This window comes from Eumetopias jubatus, unplaced genomic scaffold, assembly GCF_037043125.1.
Source record: "Eumetopias jubatus isolate StellerSeaLion01/CBP00866 unplaced genomic scaffold, mEumJub1_p1.0 scaffold_3, whole genome shotgun sequence".
NCBI lineage: Eukaryota > Metazoa > Chordata > Mammalia > Carnivora > Otariidae > Eumetopias > Eumetopias jubatus.
In genome coordinates, this window is record NW_028274809.1 from 129,803,807 (window position 1) to 129,817,620 (window position 13,814).

General features: G+C 36.4%; 1 pseudogene; it reads right to left on the minus strand.

Annotated features, from left to right (window-relative positions):
* Nucleotides 1-10,162: 10,162 nt before the first annotated feature.
* Nucleotides 10,163-11,268, minus strand: LOC114212705 (hsc70-interacting protein pseudogene; annotated as a pseudogene).
* Nucleotides 11,269-13,814: the final 2,546 nt, after the last annotated feature.

A 13,814-nucleotide genomic window follows, 5' to 3' on the forward strand; every position in this document is an offset into this window, starting at 1 on the left:
GAAATAACTCTAAATGTAACCTCAAATATATGAATATCTTTTAAATTGAGGGTTCCTAAGAGTGAAGAACCGTTGTTCTTGTTGTACCACCAATTTGCTATGAAGAGAATTATTTCTATTACTGTACTGGGAAGCAAAGAGTATAATAATTTTGAGGGTGGACCCTGAAATCAGATTTCCTATGGTCAAGTCTTGGTTCTGCCAATATCTTAGCCCCTCTAAAACTTGGTTTCATCTTCCTAGGTCAAAGGATCATGAGGAATAAATAAAACAATCTGTACACATGAGACTTTTATGACAGCATCAATCATGTTTATCTTTTATCATAATGAGAAATTTTGATTTAATATTGGGCAGTTATTTATGGTGACTTTTAAAAAAGTCAACTTGTTAGGAAGGATGGTTGTACTCCATAATCTGAAATGACTAATGTGTAACTTTGTCTGCATTTGGGTGCATATCTCAGATGCGTTTCAGAGGTCCTCTTTAACCCTTTGGTCTATTTCTCTTTTTCATGTTACCTCTTTTCTCCATTTTTGTTGGTTTCTCTTCAAAATATGATTATGTAATTCATTCCATTTCTAATAACTAAAAGGAATATTTATTAATGCACACTCATAAACTTATGGACCTGTTTCAGGTTGAACTACACAAAAAAACACAAAACAGTCAAACAAACAAAAAAGAAATGTTCCTTTTTTAAACAAAAAAATATATTCAAATAATTTTAAATAAATTTAAATAAAATTTAATTCTAAATAATAATGGGGAAGTTGCAAAAAAAGCTAGGTAGAAAATGACAGGCCATTGCATTTAGTTACTCTCTTGTATCTTTATTCACTCACTAACTCATGTATTCATTTGTTTCTAGACACAATGATCACAAATTTACCAAGTGACCACTGCATGGTTGGCTGCCAGGGAGGATACAGATCTGCACAGCCCATGATTCTTGCCCTAGAGGAGTTTGGAAAAACTTTGAATGTGAAAGCAGCATGACATACAAAGGTAAATAAAATTTTGAGAAAATAATGCAGACGGTGTTTTAAGATAGCATGATAGTTTTCATTTTCTTTCAAAATAATATGAATAAACATAAGAATAACCACAACTCATTTAGCTCAGCCATAATTAGGTCAGCTTCCCTCTTTTGCTTCCTAAACGCATGGAACTCTTTATGACACAGATTTAATTTTATAGAATAATTTATAAAAGGCCTAATCCTGCTTCTCTCAAACTAAAATCATTATACTTAAGCTGTTTGGATGAATTAGTTAGGGGCAAAGACCAGAATAATACTTAAAATCAAAAGTGTAGACACGTATATATGAAATATATGAACTGTGATTTGAATCTTTTTTTTTTTAAAGATTTATTTATTTATTTTGAGAGAGAGAGAGAGAGAGTACATGAGAGGGGGAAGGGTTAGAGGGAGAAGCAGGCTCCTTGCTGAGCAGGGAGCCCAATGCAGGACTCGATCCCGGGACTCCAGGATCATGACCTGGGCCGAAGGCAGTCGCTTAACCAACTGAGCCACCCAGGTGCCCTGTGATTTGAATCTTATTAAGATTTTCTCTCTTATGAGTGGTCATGCTGGGTAAAGTTTTTGATAAAACTGGTTATCTCCCTGAAATATGAGAGAATGAAAAATCATAAATGCATAGGAACATAAAATTGTTACTTTTTAAAATTCATTCACTAGACTAAATGTATGCTAATATATACTGTGTCTGGTGTCAGGTACTACTAAAAAAAAGCTGATCTATTCCTCATCCTCAAGGAAATCATACTAAAGTATGCATATACACAAAGAAACTTTGTGTTAAGTAAGATGGGGGCAAGAGAATGATCAACTTTTGGGAAACTGATATAATATTTCACAGAAAATGAGATATTATGCTGTACCTTGAAGAAGGGTTTCAGGATTTTTTTGCTTTTGTCCATGTTTGAGCCTCATCAGTCCCTTCTCTAATGAGTTAACTTAGTCTACAGTGCTTATGTTTCATGGGTGGGATTAATACATTAACTTTAGAAATCATTAAATAATAAACATGCATGGTAAAAGTTCAAGGGTTACCAATTAAAAAGAAAGAACAAATTGTGTATATCTACAAGGAAAAAAATTGGAATAAGAAGAAAACAAAGAAAAAAATACTTAACCCCAGAAAGAAAGGACAAAAAGGGAGAGAAAAAGTGGTAACAATATAAAGCAAGCAAGATGATGGTAGCACTTAATCACAATATACATAATTGGGTTAAATTACACAATTAAAAGACAAACATCAGATAAGATAAAGTGCAAATTTTTATCATATGATATTATTAAGAAACATATCTAAGACAAAAATAAACTGAAAAGTCGGGATGTAAAAAATGAAAAAAGATTTTCTGGGAAGTATTAAGTAAAGGAAAACTAGAGTAATTATATTAATGTAAAAAAAAAAAGGAGTAGACTTTAAGCTTAAAAAGTCCAATAGGATATACAGATAGGCATGGCCTAATGACAAGGATTTTAATTTAACAGAAGCACAGCAGTTCTAATCATATGCTCTCAGGAGAACATCTTCAAAATGTATTAATTAAAAATTTCCAGAAGTGCCTGGGAAAAGTAAAAAGAGGAGAGTTAATATTATATTGACAAAAGAATGAGAAAATAAACATATATCTTTCCTTATGGTTTTCCAAGGAAACAAAAATATCCCTTGAGTCAAGAATTTAATACACAATTAAATTTTCATTTATCTATAAATTCAACAGAAAGATATCCTCAGACCTGGCTGGCATAAAACAACTTATTATATACATACTAAGAGATGAGTAAATTCAACATCTCAAGAATTGGGAGGTTTGTAAAATTAAAGGACTTAGATGTGAACACTGAAACCAGTAGAATACAGAGGTATGCTTAACTAGTAGTTAGAGAATATTTACAACTCTCAATATAAATAGTAAATCTTTGATTGGCTGAGTAATATTTACCACAAAAAATTTTAGTTGAAAATTTCAGATTAGTAGGCATTGTACAGTAAGTATAGTCCTGATTATTAGTGAGAATTCAAAGAAACAAAACCAGTAACAGTCTGTCTACCTATCTATCTTAAGGATTTTAACCATATGCAGTTTTTGGAGCTGCTTAAACAGTCTCTGCAGCATTCGTCTTCTTGTCTGATGCTGGAGCTTGATACTTATAGGGCAGGCATTTGGGAAACAAAAATTGATGCAAAGTGAGAGAGAGCCAGAACAAGCTGGACTGAAGTGCCAGGGAAATTCAGTGGGGAAAAGGATAGAATTTGCAAGTGGTTCTGGGACAATTGGACATCTATTTAAAAAAAAAAGAACTTAGAATCATACCTCACACCATAAATAAAAAATAACTCATGATGGATTATAGAGCTATATGTAAGAGCTAAAACTTCTAGGTTGATCACATAGGAGAAAATCTTTGTGGCCCTAGATTAGGTACAGAGATCTTAGAAATGATACCAAAAGCAGACCAAAAAAGAAAAAATGATAAAATTTTTTAAAATTTTATCATAAAAATTATAAATTTTTATTATAAAAATTAAAAACGTCCAGAAACAGTCCAGTTATAGACTGGAGAAAATATTTGCATTTATGTATGTAATAAAGGACTTGCATCTGAAATATATAAATAACTCTCACAACTTGATCAGAGTAAGACAATCTAATTTAAAAAATAAGCAAAGACTTGAACAGACCTTTCATCAGAGAAGACATACAAATGGCTAATAAAAACTGGAATAGGTGCTCAATAATCATGTTATTAGAGAAATGCCAATCAAAATCATAAGGTAGCAATGCACGCCTACTAGAATAGCTATAATAGGAAAGGTGGTTAATAACAAATATTGGCTAGATGTGGAGAAACAAGAAACCTCACACATTGTTGGTTGGAATGTGAAGTGGCATAGCTACTTTGGAAAACAGTTTGGCAGTTTCATCAACAGCTATATAAACTTACCTATCATAGAATCCAATATCTATTTCTATGAATCTAATGGTAACATATGTTCATGCAAAAACTTGAACCGAAATGTTCATAGCAACATATTCAAAATAGATAAAAATCACAAACATTTCAAATTTCTATCATGAATGTATAAACAAAATGTTGTATATTCATGTAACAAAAAAAAAACCAAAACACTGATACATTCTATAACACACATGAACTTCAAAATCATTATGCTAGGTGAAAGATGTCAGGTCCAAATGACAATATATTGTATGATGCTGTTTATATGAAATATTCAGAAAAGGCCCCTTTAGAAATATTCTAAAACTAGATTATGCTGTTGGATACACAGTTCTGTAAATTTACTATAAGTCAATAAATTGTACACCTACATTGTGTGAATTTTATGGAATGTAACTTATACTTCAATAAAGCTGTTTTTAAAAAAGAACAACCTGGAATGCACAAGCATGAGCTGGAGCCACAAGGATGAACTTAAATGTGTTAGTTTTTGTGCCTCTGAACTTGATGATGTGGGCATCATGCAGAGACCAGGGCCATTCATCACAGAGCTAAACACACATGCCTTGCCGCCACAATAAGGGACAGATGGAACCTAAATTTAATTTATTTTAATCATATAAGGGGGTGACTTAAATGAAGTACATTTATTCTTTATTTTGAACAGCACTACAATGAAATATATTTAGAAGAATCTTTAACCTCTACTGCCAGAAGATTTCCAAGAAACTTAAGGAGTTAAAAGCAAATAAAATATAGTCCATGTAGCAAAAAAGAATGCAAATAAAATATCAAGGCGAAGAGAAGATATCTTAAACATGGAAAAATGCTTGTGATATAATTGTAAATATAAAATATGGGATATGTTAACATTTTATAAAATGTACCAGAATATGGTTTTGTTAAAATTTCTATGATGGGATTATAAGTTTTATTTCTTCTTTACACTTGTATTTCATACATTTTTTGAACTTTTTAAAAAAGTGAGATATAATTGGGGTGCCTGTGTGACTCAGTCAATTAAGTGTCCGACTCTGGATTTCGGCTCAGGTCATGATCTCGGGGTTGTGGGATTGAGCCCCGTGTGGGCTCCTGTGCTAGGTGGGGAGTCTGCTTAAGATTCTCTCCTCCCTTTCCCTCTAAATCCTCACCCCCTGCTTGTGTGCTCTCTTTCTAAAAAAAAAAAAATTGTTTTAAGTTAGCTATAATTGACATCTAACATTATGTTAGTTTCAGGTGTACAGCATAACGATTCAGTATTTGTATATATTGTGAAATCACCTACAGTAAGTGTAATTAACATCCATCACCACACACAGTTACAGTTTTTTTCTTTAAACATTTTTTATAATAAGCAAATATTATCAAGAAGATGATATGATTTTATAAAATACCTAGTCTTTAACTCCAACCAAATAATCAGGTTAAGAGTGTTTATTAAATAAAAAAAATTTATTTTGCTTAAATGTTAATAATACTTTTTTTATAATATAAAAATAGTGACAAATACAATTAATATAGAGATGTACAATTGAATGCTTTTATTTTTAGCTAGTTGTGACATAACCACTAGAAGTTATTTCAGCCCTTCTAAAGGAGTAAAATATGTTTTGATAATAGATCATAGCGGCATTGTTTGTGGGCACATGACCAGTGGAGAATGCAAGTCAAACAAAACTTTCCAAATAATCCTGCTTTTTTCTTTTTATAAAAATACATTTTGTAACAGTTTATTCCCACTTCAATGGAACATACAAAATCACATCTTTAAAAAAAAACAGAGAGAAATATGCTAAATGGTTGGAGAAGCAATTATGTTGGATGAAGAGAATTGAATTTTCAACAGATTTTAGAGCATCTTTTAGGTTGGCCTTTTATAATCAGTTCTTGAGGATATATTCAGGAAGGATATATTCAGGAAGATGGATGTGAAGCCTTGCTTTGGTGCTGCAGGGTTAGTGCAAGCCTCTAAGCTCTGGGGTGAGGGACTGGGTTAATCCAGAAGTCAAGCAGGAAGATCCTGGTTGCTCATGGGCCAAGCTGTTCTTTTCTTACCCATATCCGCCCCTTAAGGTACAGAAGGGAGTAACATGTCTTAATCATTCTTGGAATCTCTTTGCTGTATGCTTGAATATTACAATTTCTCAGGCCTCTAGACAGATGCTGTGTCACACTGCTAAGGAGCATAGTATTGAACTTCCTGCTAGCTAAGGCACTATCAGCATGTAAGCATCTTTGGTTTTTTGTTTTCCTTCTGAACAGTTGGCATAAACATGAGAATAAACCAGTTTCTCTTCGTACAGCAACAATGACCTTGCTTTCAACTTGTCTGCATAATCATGCAAATATAACTCAATAATACACATATTTTAAAAACCAAAATGAGTCTCATGTGATCTGGTCCTGCTTCCCATGAAGCAAATCATTGAAGATGTGCACTTAGGGACACAATAAGAGAAAATAAGTCCCTACGATTTGAGTCAGAGTCTTCTGAATTAGATGAACAAAATAGACATTAGATATAGCATTGAGTGGTAAATCTTATGTGAGCATCTGATAATCTTCTCTTCAGAAATACCCGCTTTGGGCCTCCACCGTGTCTCCTGACAGTTTTGTCCCTCATGTGGCATCTCATATAGAACCAGCATGTTTTAGGCTCATACCAGTGCTTTGCACATACTCCACTCAAGTAACAAGTACTTACTTAACTCATAGATGTGGCTCTGACAACTGTCAAAATTTCACACTTTGCTTTAGATGCATCTAATTCAGCATATTTATTTATAGCTTTCCTTCACTTGGTAAAGTTTGGAGAGTGGATTTGAGCATCACCTCTGTGTGTAGATTAGACTCTTTATATCCCTCCCAACTCTCAGATTCCATATTTCTATGGCTTGATACTTAACTCATCAGTCCCTCAAAAATACATTTCAATTGTTTCCTTCTTTTTTCGTTAGCTTTGTCTTAGTCATTAGTAAATAATTAGTAAATAAGTTTTGTGATAATTCAGCTATCGGGAGCCAAAATAACATTGGTTTAAGTGGAAGTTAGGATTTTGAGTTCAGTAAAGGCAAGATGGCTCAGTAGCTAACTGGGACTCAGGCTACCTTGAGATTTCCATACTGTCATTCCTAGGGAATGATATTTACTATCCTGGTCTAAATTGTACCTCTCCAGCCATCATATCCATGTTTTCAGCAGGATGGGGAAAGGGAGAAGTAGCTTGCACTTGCCTTTAAGGTATGTCTCAGAACTTAATTTACATCATTTTTCCTAACATCCCATTGATCAGAACTTTCCACGGGGTCACAGCTAGCTGCAAAGGAAGCTGAAAAGGTTTATCCTACAATAAAAAAATTAAAAAAAAAAACAAAAAAAAGGTTTATCCCATGGCGCTTATGTCTGCACCCTTATCCCTGCCCCCTGCTCCCAAAGTAGCCATGTGTTACACTGAGGATTTCTATTAGTTCTGAAAGAAAGTTAGAATGCTTATTAAAATATACACAGCATACTCAGATACTATACACACCCACACACATACACACACATGCACACAGGTTTTCCAGAACATATCACCATTTTTACACTCTTTAGCAGAGTGGGAGGATGTATTTTCCAGATGTCAATTAAAATTTAATTCAATAGAAACGAATTACATGCCTGTTTTGACTTGCAGCTTATTTAATGTGGCACATTTTGCCATAGGTAGCTATGGTGTTCCCAAATACTGCTGTGTGGTTTGAGCAGGCTAATCTCTGTGATTCTCCATTTCCTCACTTGAAAATGGACATTATAATATATATCTTGTGAGGTGTCATCATATTTAAATGATATAATTTATATAAATTTCTTAAAACAATGCTGCACACATAACAAATACTCAATGAAGTTAAGTTAAATTAAAAAAAATTCTCAAGTACTGTGAAAGTAAAAGATAAATGAGTCACAGTCCCTTCCCTAAATGACTTTATGGGCATTAGGTCAGCTTAGTGTAGAGAAGAAAGAGTGAAAGTAAGAAACAGTGAAGAAACTTGTAATTCTTACCTAATTGTATGAGCTTGAGCAAGTTATTTCTCTTGAGTATGAGTTTTTTTCATTTGAAAAATGACATCAATTATAACATGTATCAGAACTTCTTGAATATACCTGGCAGTGTACATGACATACTTTGAAAACTCAGGAACACTACTTTAAGGCTAGAAATGATATAATAGTTGCTATTAACTAGAATTAATTCACATCAAAATTGTGCTGAAATCTTTATACATACTATCTCATTTAACCTGTTTAAGAATTCTATAACATGGATATTATTATCTTGGTGATTTCCCAGGGAACCCATTCTGATTCCTCCAGCATGAGAAAAAAGAAACTTAAAGTTCTAGGATCAGAGCACGGTTTGTTGGAGGAGCTAAGCATTCAGACCCAGGTATACTTGTTTCTAAAGCTAATATTATAAAATACATTCTATGGTGCTTCTATCGATGGAGTAGTTCAGCTCATGGGGAGAATGTGCTGGGAACAATGGATGGTTTAAGTTAGCCAGATGATAGAGAATAGAGTGGAATGGTGGAAGTCAAGGCTGGCGGCTATGCTGGAGACAGTATTTGAAGAGCTTTAAATGTAATAGTGAAGATTCAATATGTAATTGAAAAAGAAATTAAAAAAAATTATGGGAGATTCTTATCAATATACAAGCTATGACTTAGAAACAGTAGAAGAGATGAATTAAGGAGTGGAGAAAGAAAAAGCAGGAGATGATCAAGAAGCTATGTTAAAATTACAATGGGGCACTGATCATGGGCATGCTACATAGTGAGTCTTGTCTAGGAATGTTAAAGTTCTCACATACCATTTATTAGGCAGTGTGTTCAAGAAATTGTTAATATGCCATTTTAAGGCAACCCTCCCGTATTATCAGGAAGGCACCAAAATTATACCACAATCAGAATTCTGGGTTTGCAGAGTTCTTCCTGAGCTAGACCTTTGCCATATTCTCCCTGCTTATAGCTTATCTCTTGTTTCTTCTTTTTTTTTTTTAAAGATTTTATTTATTTATTTGACACACAGAGAGAGATAGCGAGAGAGAGAGAGAGAGGGAGAGAGCACAAGCAGGGGGAGCGGCAGGCAGAGGGAGAAGCAGGCTTCCTGCATGAGCAGGGAGCCCGATGTGGGGCTCTATCCCAGGACCCTGGGATCATGACCTGAGCTGAAGGCAGCGGTTTAACCAACTGAGCCACCCAGGCGCCCCGATCTCTTGTTTCTTCTTGCTTTCTTTAAATCCATTTTGGATTTTGGCACCTTTAGTTTTCCTGGACTTTGACCTCTTTGTTGTAAAATGTAAATACTTTTATTCAGATAAGGTGAGGTCAACAGATCAAGCAAAAATTTCCATTGGAAAGATAGTTTGGGTTTTTTTTTTTGTGGAAATAATGCAAAACATTTATTTTCTATATCAGACAAGAAGACAGCTAAGTAATCCAATTCTACTGCAGCATTATAAAAATCATCCCTTCACCACAGTGTAAGATTTAAATGCATCTGCACATGGGTGCACAGTATATAAAAGGAATAAAGTTGCTGCTGCCCTGCCAAGCACTTCCAGTCTCTACCCAGGTCCTACTGCAATACTGGTGGTCACAATGGTTTTATCCAAATAAACTGTGTTTAAAAAATAAAACATTTAAAAAGACAAGTCAAAATGCCTCAGAAACCGTATCTCTAACTCAAACTTCATCTATTTAAATGTTATATTTGCCTCCCACTAATAAACCTTTATTTCACTCAAACTGAGCAATAAATCTTCCACACTGAAGTATCTTCCTTGCCCAATTCATCCAAAGGAAAAAAACTGAAATGATTAGTAAAGAAAAATGTAGAGACTAACATATCCTTTTAATATGTTTTAAAATATTTTTAAGTTTTAAAAAGTATTTAAAGTTTGTAATTCCTAGTAGGAAAACATTATCTGAATGAATACCCTAATGGCAAACCACTGTAGAATGTTTCAGTTGAATGTGGGGCAGAGGGGTAGGGATTCTCTTCATGGCACCCCAGCTTTCTTCATGAGAAGGTCAGAGGTACACTGGTTTGTATTATTGCGGCATCCATTAGGTGATCGAAGTTACTTTTCCTTCAGCAAGGGCTTTATTTGTCAGAAGGGCATTAGGCTTGACCTCCAAATTTGACTGACAGTTTACTGATGAGATTCATAACCTTTGGATTGCTCTGATATTTTGACATATTTGCTGGGTTCTGGACCACATCCTGGAAGGCCACCATAACTTCTGGATCCTGCATGGCTGCGAGAACCTCTGGATCACTAAGAATTTCATTGAGCCCAGGCATTCCTACATTCCAGGCATCCCCCTGCCATTCCAGGCATTCCTCCAGGAAAATTACCAGACGTTCCCCCAGGAAAGCCACCTGAGAAAGAGCCATACTGAGCTCCTGATTGTCGTCTGGCTTCTTCCACCCTCTGGGCTCTCTCATGTTCTTCCCGAGCCTTCTTAACGCTTTCTATTCTTTCTTTGATCTCTCACTTTTTGTGTTTTCGCTCATACTTTCTCTGATGTTCAGCAATTTTCTGGGCCCTCGGTTGAACTTCTTTCAGCATTGCACTAGCATCTTCATCGTAATCCAGTTTACAAGCAAGGGCAAGATCATGTGCTGCTTCTTCCCAATGGCCCAGAAGTCTGTGTGCTTTCCCCTGCCACTTATAAGGCTGAACTGAATCAGGATTTATTTTAATAGCTCTGTCACAGTCTTGAATGGCAGCATTTGACTTCTGTAATTTGATGGAGACACTGGCTCTCTTGGCATACAGAATGGCCAAGCGAGGATTCAGTTTGATGGCATCTGTGAACAAGTCAATGGCTTTCTGTAGTTCACTGTCATTTAGGGCATCAGTGGCAACCACTTTTTTATCATTTGCCTGATCCATCATTTCCTCGGTTATTTCTACATTTTCATCTCCCATTTCTTGAGGGGCATCAGTATCTGGTTCAATCACACCTTCATTGTCAATTTCTAGATCACTTTCCTCACGTGATGGTTCGTCTGTCTTTATGTTTTCCTCCACCTTCTTACTATCTTTTTTCTTCCTTGATATTGTCTTCTGATTTAGTTTTATGAGTAGCAGGTGGTATTTTACCCCCCATGCTCTCCATCCACTCCCGCAGGAAGCGCATTTCCTCGGTGTGCAGAACGCTCAGATCCTGCTTACACATTTTCAGGAAGGCCTGAAGCTCACTCACTTTGCGGGGGTCCATGATCCAGAGCTGGTGGCAGGCTGCAGGCGCGGCTGAGGTTGCCGCCCGATTCCAAGCGCGGGTACGAGCTCAGCGTGATTGTGTGGAAGGGGGAGGCTGCCGTGAGACAGAATAGACTAGAACCTCCCCGGCTGCTTGAAAAGATAGTTTGTTACTCACAGTTCCTAAGAGGAAGGGACACATTACACCACACACGGCCACATGGGGGATCCACCAGTGTTGGTCGGGAGGCAGAATGAGAAAGGGGAGGATGTGGGCAAGCAGGAGAAACGGGAAAATGTGTTTTCCACGGGAAGTAATGGGCAAGACAGGGCAAGCAGGTTTAAGATTGGCTTGTTTGAATAATTTGAGTGGGCTCTGGGGTGTAGGGGCTGTTCTTAGGGTTACCAGACAAAGGCCTGTTGCCCAGTGTGCATCAATTCAAACACTGACACCAGTGTCTTTTGCAGCAGAGAAAAAGGTTTTATTGCAGGGCACCAAGCAAGGAGACGGGAGAAGATTTCTCAAATCTACCTCCCTGAAGGGTTGGGTTGGTGTATTTAAGGGTAAGGGGTAGGCTGGAGTATGATGACTGGATATAGGGATAGAGGGAGGTGTCCTTTCTGAGCATGTATATTCAGGAATCATGCCTCTTAATGTGATACATGTTCAGAAAATGGTGGCATAAGCATGATGAAGGGGGAAAGATCTCTAGGTGGGTCATCACAGAGGTTACTTTTGTTCTTTCCTTGTCCCTTCTGCACAGCTGTAAGAATTCTTCCCAGTTGGCTCCAATCTTAGCTAGTCTCATCGGTGGTCAGTCAACTTCTGCAAAATAGGCTCATAAATCAATCAAGTTAGCCAGTTTCATTAGGCTAGAATGATAAAATATTTGTTAACGTGTGTTGGTTTCATTAGTTGTCTGTTTCCTGGCTCTGGGGTGATTAGGGCAGGGGCATGCTGGCCCAGAGAGTGAAAGCCAATAAAGGAGGTGGTTGGGGTGTGGGCTCTAGATTGGTTCGTGTACATAGGGATGGTACATTTGCAGGCCAGTTCTTTACTCTCTCTGGGAATTGGCTGGCTCTGGGAGGGGCAGTCCCTCCAGGGCCTGTGAGACACTGTAGAGGAGAAAAAAATGATTCCTCCTCTACCTTTGTAGGTTCTTGTCTGAGACCCTTCTATAATAAAGGACAAATTAACAGGAGAAAAGCAAACAGAAGTATAATAACATGTATATTATTTCCTCCTATGTACATATGAGGTACACAGGAAAACAGTAATAACCTGAATGGCCCAAATCACCACTTTAAATACCATCTCCAACTAAAAACGAAAGATGTTGGGATGGGGGAAGCCAGTTACAGGAGGTTATCAGGCAAAACACAGTAAAGAAGGGTATAGTTGCTATGCAGATTTAAGTCAGCATCTCATTCAGGAGTTTCTATAGATTCGGTGTTCTCCGAATTCCTGATACTGAGAGGAAGACGCCCATACAAATGGAGATTTCCCTTGCAAATGCAAATGTCTTTTACAAAAAGATAATTTCTATTGGTTTCCAGAGGTTTTCTCATCTGTTTCTTAAAATAATCAGCCTAAAATACTCTTTATACCAAAGGGACGTGTTTTGGGATGGCATATTCTGTTTCCCTTTAATACCAAGATGTCAAAGTATCAAATACAGAAACTAGGAAATGTCCTTACACTCTGACCCAGTACTTTTCCTCCTAACTCATAATTGATCCTTCTTTTCTTGACCAAGTCAGCCAAGTCAGACTTCCTAACCAGTGCTTTTTGAGCTTTCTGGCTTAGTCAAAAGCATTTCTTAATGGGCAGGCGGAGGTAGGGTAAAGTAGATCCAGTGAGCAAGGTCTCAGATCAATGTAATGCCTAAATACTTGGCTTTACAATCATGAAGACTGTGAGAAATACAACTCAGGTATATTTAAAATGGTGTGTCACAATCTGTACATGACACTCATTAGTAGTTAACATACAGAATCAGTGTATGTTTTATACGATCATTTATGCAGTAAAGTAATGCTGTATTAGATGTCAGGAGAATTTAATGTGTTCTCTGTATTGACACTATCTATGTGACTCTGAGGAAGTTCCTTTACTTCAGTGGCTTTCAGTTTCCTCTTTTGTAAAGAAAGGATTGGATTAGGTGACCTCTAAAGTCCTTCTAGCTTTAGCATTCTATTATGTTGACACTGAAAAATAAAATCATGGAATACATATAGTATACTATCTATAGGGATTTCTTTTCATTTTTAACTTGATATGCCAACTAGACAGACTCTTTTAGCTTTTGGCTCAAGTATTCTATTACATCCCTCATCCTTCCCTTCAAAAGAAGTGCAATGTTAGGGAATTTATTACACATAACAAAACATCTGTTTATGGTTCAGTATGAGAGAACCCACTGTCCTTCCCCACCCCCAATATTGGATAAAAAACAGCAGCTTAATCAGTGACTGTGAAATCTGAGCTCAGCTTTCCATTTACAAACAGTGAGGCTGAAAGCTATAAACATTGCGACTTCTGCCTGGGGAGAGTTGAATGTTCCA